Source organism: Hoplias malabaricus, chromosome 10, assembly GCF_029633855.1.
Source record: "Hoplias malabaricus isolate fHopMal1 chromosome 10, fHopMal1.hap1, whole genome shotgun sequence".
Lineage (NCBI taxonomy): Eukaryota > Metazoa > Chordata > Actinopteri > Characiformes > Erythrinidae > Hoplias > Hoplias malabaricus.
Genome location: NC_089809.1, coordinates 30757102 through 30763101, shown reverse-complemented (window position 1 = coordinate 30763101; position 6000 = coordinate 30757102). Strand labels below are relative to the sequence as shown.

The window sequence follows — 6000 nt, the reverse complement described above, 5'->3', positions numbered from 1 at the left end:
AAACATTGATTCATTGTATGTAACCGTTGCTCCAGCTCCGGGTCACGGGGTGTCCGGAGCCTACCTGGAATCAGTGGGCGCAAGGCGGGAACACACTCACACATTTAGACACTTATGAGTAGTAATCCACCTACCAATGTGTGTTTTTGGACTGTGGGAGGAAACCAGAGCATGTTGAGGAAACCCACGTGGACACGGGAATAAAACATAGCAGCAGTCACACAGGGTGGGGCTCAAACCCACATCCCCAGGACCCTGGAGATGTGTGACAGCAACACTACCTGCTGCACCACTGGGACAGAGCACAAAATTGACAGAGCAGGCTGAAAATTTTGCCAACACTTATGGGAACACTTATGGGAAGGATTCAGTGTTTGGAAGATTGTATTTGGAAATCCATAAGTAAGATTGTTTCAAGAAGCACAAGCAACCTGAGTTGATATATGATTCTGCCAAATTTTGTGCATGAAAAATATTTCAAAATTAACAAAGATAAAAATATAAGATTGTGAAGAATAGTAAATTGGCTTCACCAACTAAAAGGGGATGTCTATGATTGTGGGTAAAGGCTGTAGTGTGTTTACATTCAGAAGCAAAGCTTCTTTTAAGGTGCAATAGTTTGAGTTAAAAATGACTGTTGTTTGTACATAGTTAAAGTTTAATATGTAAATTTTATTCACTGTTTGAACCACCACAGAAACTCATTTGCAACTTGAGTTTTTTAGTAGCACTTTTAGTAATGCAGTTAGCCGTTTCCTGCATTTGAAGACTTTCCAACATATGTAATCCAAAACAGCAAAGATAAGTCAATATTACCCACTTGGAGCAGAAATCAACAATGTTCTCATCAAGGTTTTCAACATTTGGAATTCTCTCCTTTGTCTAAAATCTCCAGATGCATGTTCTCTGCTATGAGCAGAGATAGAGAGAGAAAGCCTAGGATACCACACTAAGACTACATCTTTTTTTTTTTTTTTTTTTTACAGACACTGGAGCTTCATAAACACATTAGACAATTAAAAAAAAATGTCTTCAATTAGAAGATCGTGAAAGCCGCCTTTACACTCCCTGGTAAATTTAAAATAATATATTAAGTAATAAATGAAATGTTAAATAAAACAGATACAACAAAGAATTTTAAATTTTATATCATTATTTATCTTTTGAGGTGACCCAAGGCTAGTCTGTTTGTGGGTGCGACCACGGCTTTGGCTGAGACCAGCTGGGACTAACCCAGGGGTAACTCTACAAAGCAGTGGGGGAATTCTCTTACACTGGGTTTAAGTCAAGTAGCTAATGAATTCTGCTTTGTAGAACAGTAAAAATGGCTGAGAGACGTTTCTAATGGAGTGCTCAACTTTGGGGTTATGTATGTGATTAATTTGAGAAATCCTTCTTTATTTCTAACTCCCCCTTTACACAGACTTGGTCTCGCCCGGAGCAGGAATCTGGTTTAACGTTCTCTGACGCTGAAGCTCCATCGAAGAAAAGTATTAGCATGTTAACTGTACGTATTTACTACAAGTATTGGCGTGTTTTTGTTTTTGCCACTGTATCATGAGACGTTAAATGCAATAGGTTTGATTCGGAAGCCTTCACCAAAGGAAAGTGTAACATTAGAATTAACTGGTCTGAGCCTGAGACTGTTAAATCTGCTTTAGCTGTATTTGTGGCACTAGGGCTACGTTCAACTGAACTCTCAGGATTTACGCTGCTCCTCCCCAATCCTCCAGTTTACATACAGAATCAGATTTGTGCCAAAAAGAATCGCACAAAAAATAAGCTCAATCATAAAACTTATAACTTGCAAACAAAATATCCAGCTCTGAAGTTTATGTTCCATGACTTTTGGCGTGAGCTTTGAGCTCTGCGCGTGCTCTCAGTTTTGTGCGCGAGCGAGCTCAGTAGTGATGTGTCGGTCGCGAACGAACCGGTTCAAAGAGCCGGCTCTTGTGAGTGAACGATGAGAGCCGGTTCCCGTCTAAGACCGAGCCATTTTTTTCTAAGGCTTATCATTCAACCAATCAGAGAACAACAAGCAAGCTCCAACCCTCCAACCCTCCAAGCTGAGACACTTGGTTTTCCTGAATGCCAATCTGCCTTCCAAAAAATAGTTGAAGAAAATGTTAAATCAGTTAAATGTTTGTTGACAGCTGTGGTTGTTTTAATCACTACCGTTGAATGCTGCCGTTTTGCACTTTGCAGAGTATTTGTTTATTTTATTACCCAGAAATGGATGATTATTTAATTTAATAAGCTATTTTGTAATACCTACCTTTTGGGTTCCATTGGCTATATTTCAGAGTTTACAAGTGATATTTTATAAAGGTGTTTAAATAAAAATCCAGATATTTATACAATGCAATCAGTGAGTTATTACAAGACAGCCATAAAAACAATTGGCATTGCAACACTATTTATTATTTTAATATTGAACAATAATATTTTGTCCATATAGTCATGTAAAATGTAGGTAATATTGTTCTGTACCAGTGGAAATAAGTGTTAAAACAAAGAGCCATTTAGGAGCCGAAAGAGCCGGCTCTTTATGAAGAGCCGAGCCAAAAGAGCCGGCTCCCCAAAAAGAGCCGAAATTCCCATCACTAGAGCTCAGTTTTGCGAGCAGTTTTGGCACAAACCTCTCGTGTGGGCGGGTTTTCTTAGGGGTACCTTCCCATTGGCTAATGCATTTTTAAGCGACAACTCGGTGTCCAAGGTATTTTGGACTGCGCATGCGTACTCCACATTGCAGCTCAGCAGTGGAGAGACACAGTGGGTATATTACATAAACACGAATACTCTGTGTGATTTACTGTTTTAAAACGCTGAAATACATGCAAAGTCCGACGACATCAATATAGCTATTGAGGTAGTTTCATCTAAAAGATTACTGTGAAAACACCTGTTTTTCTCTCGTACAGATCTGAGGTAAATTCACAGTGATGTCTGTTTTTACTCAGGATAAAGCATGTATTTCTGTTTATTTGTAAAATATTGTATATGAGTGCTTGAGCTCCTGCTTAGAATCCCGTGTACTAACGTATTGAACCTATTCCCCAACGGCTATTATGATTTAACACGTCAGTGCACTCAAAAACTCATTAGCCAATGGGAAGGCACCCCTGCTCGTGCACAGAACGCGATTCCATATTTACAGAGCCGTTTCTTTTGATGACAGGAAAGATTTAACGTTTATGTTCTCATACCCAGTATGATAGTGGTATGGTACGAATGCAGATATTTTCATATATGAGTAATCGATAGTTTAAAAAAATCATCTACATATTAATTCATCAGCTATTTCAATTTATGTAGACCAGCCATAACATTATGACCACCTCTTGGTTTCTATATCTTCTGTCAGTTATCTCAGCACCACTAACCGTATAGAAGAAATTTTATAGTTTTAAAATTACAGAGTGTAATGTTGCTGCCTGTTGCTTTGTAATACTTTTTTGCCCCCTCTTACACCCTGTTTTGTGATGGCCAGGACCACTAGAGATGGTATTTATTGGCTGGTGGATCAATCTGACACTGCAGTGACACTAATGTGGTGATGTGTTATTGTGTGTTGTTCGTGGTAGAAGCCGTTTTCTGGTAACTTAACTTTATTTGGATACAACAAGCCAAGACAACCAGTCAGAATAGGTTGAGTTGTTGTCAGTGTAAGAGGAATTACCTATGGATGTGCTCATTTGTAGCTGAAATATGCCTTTATTAACCTAGAATGTTATGTACGTTTATCTTTTCAGGCAAAGAAAAACAGAACTGAGAGCTGAAGATAGTAAAGACACTAAACCTCTTTCCCAGGTGAGATGATTTTACTCTCATTCTCATTTATTCTCACTCTCTCACTCTTTCTTTCCCTCTCACATGCACACTTGGGCAGTGAAATGTTTAAAGTAGCTTAAGTCGTAGTCAAAGGTTAGATACTCCAGCATCCACTAATCAAGCTGTATTCTCAGTTTCCTCCCAGCCTTGCTCCGTAAGTTTCAATCCTGTATTGTAACATAGCAGGTCTTTGATCTGACATCCTCATTAGCATTGCAAATACCTGTGGGTGGCTGTGGATGCTGTCAAAGAAGGGGGTGGCCAGGAACAGAAGAAATACTTGTGTAGCAGCCCAATACATATCAGGGTTATGTTTATTGGTTTTGAAGCATATTTGCGATTTGTTGGGAAACACTAAACCAGGGAAGGTTCCTGGCGAAGTGCTGGGGTGGTGCTCTTTTCTGGGTCAGTGAGAACAGTGAGGAAATCTACTCTGACATTAACAGGCTGCTATAGGAAGTGTTGTTGGATTAAATTAACGTGGTCCTGGAGGGTGTAGGGTGCGGGTGGGGGTTGAAAATGGAGTTGGTGGGGGTTGTAGGGTAGACGCTGCTCTAGAGTAGAGAATCTTTGGCTTGGGAGTTCATGACGCATTTTTCATGTGAAGTCCAGCCCCCAACTGTAATCAGAGAGGAGGAGCTGGAGATGTTTTATAAGTGAGGATGTATTCTTATTACGCTTTTTACTGTGTAATTATGCCCTGAGCACAGGGCGCGTCATTTGAATAGCAACAACAGAGCATAAGCATGACTCACCAATGACGTCGTGCCAGAACCCTGCTTTTGTATGTGTGTGTATGTGTGTGTGTGTGTCAGTGCTGACTTTTATTTATAAGATAGTCACTGAAAAAATCTGTACTGAATTGACATGATAGCAATTGGTACAACATAGGGTGTAATACCGCTGCATACTTTGGAAGGTTTGATTCCTTCTTGAGCAGTAACACCACACTAGACCAGTAAAGACCACTACACATTGGGCTTACAGTGAAGGTTCACAATGAAAATGTTGACAAATTAAAATTCTGAGGTAAAAATGCTACATGGTGTTGTTTTAAAAAAACACAGAGTGATGACTGGGTTTAGATATATAATCTAAAAATCTATTAATTAACATTATGTAATGGAATATGGTACAATAACGAGCCTTTTTTTAAAAGTACTTAAAGAGAACTCTCTCTTTTGTTTACATTCAGGAGCTCCAAGTCTTTTAAAGTGGAACAATATGTTTGAGGAGAAAAATGACTGCACTGTAAAAAACAAAAATCTGTAAATTTAATGGAAAAATACTGGCAGCTGTGGTTGCCGTAAAATATACGGTCATGTTTTTGGTAATCATAAATTTTACATTTAAGGACTGTTTTGTTTACAGTAGTTTTCTGTTAAAAACTTTATACACTGTAAAAAAGCCACAGTATGTACATAAAAATAACAAAGAAACATTGATTTGCCAAAAATTAACACAATTATGTGACAAATGAGAGAATGGAGACTGAGATATAGCCATATTTGAATATAGACAAACCGCATCCTATATTCAGCCCTTAAAAGGAGATATTGCTGAAAGGACTAAAGAAACATGTGGTATCTGGGTGCCACACTCCAGCACTTGGAACGCGGGCTGATGATGAGCTTTCCTGACCAACACACATCTCGTTATAACATGCACAGAAACACACACACACACACACACACACACACACACAAATACACAGAATAATCACCCCAATGCAACCCAAAATCAAAAAGTCTCAAAGACAAAACAAAAAACAAAGAAACTCTGAAAATCACAGAAAATGTGGAGAAGCAAGGCATGCTGGGAGCTCCCTAATGAGTCTCAGCTCCTCCCAGTACTTGGACACTTGTACCGCCCCTAATGGTTTGTGCTTTTAACAGTTAAATAATGTATTTTTTTTACAGTAAAGAGATGTAAAAAATTGTATTTTGGCTGATAAAAGTATTTATGGTATTCATTGTTACAGAAACTGTTTTCAACCTTTTTAGAGTTTACAGTAATTTACTGTCATAGTTTTACAGTTTTCCACTGTAAAATTCACAGACATCTTTTACAGTGCGTTATTTGAATGTGGCTGAAGTTTAAACCTGTCTGTAAGTTTTTATTCACTTTTTTGAATTACCACAGTAACTCACTTGTAAGTTGTTTCAATTT

General features: G+C 38.5%; 1 long non-coding RNA gene across 3 annotated transcripts in view; it reads left to right on the top strand.

Moving 5' to 3' along the window:
- Positions 1 to 1446: 1446 nt before the first annotated feature.
- The window catches only part of LOC136709008 (uncharacterized), a 45801-nt gene continuing 41247 nt past the window's right edge, over positions 1447 to 6000 (top strand). The window contains exons 1-2 of one of the 3 annotated variants that reach the window (XR_010804415.1): positions 1447 to 1507; positions 3753 to 3810. This is a non-coding gene — a long non-coding RNA (uncharacterized lncRNA). Of the gene's footprint in view, positions 1508 to 2703; positions 2773 to 3752; positions 3811 to 6000 lie in introns of those variants that run through there. The other 2 variants (XR_010804414.1, XR_010804413.1) reach the window with 2 other exon arrangements.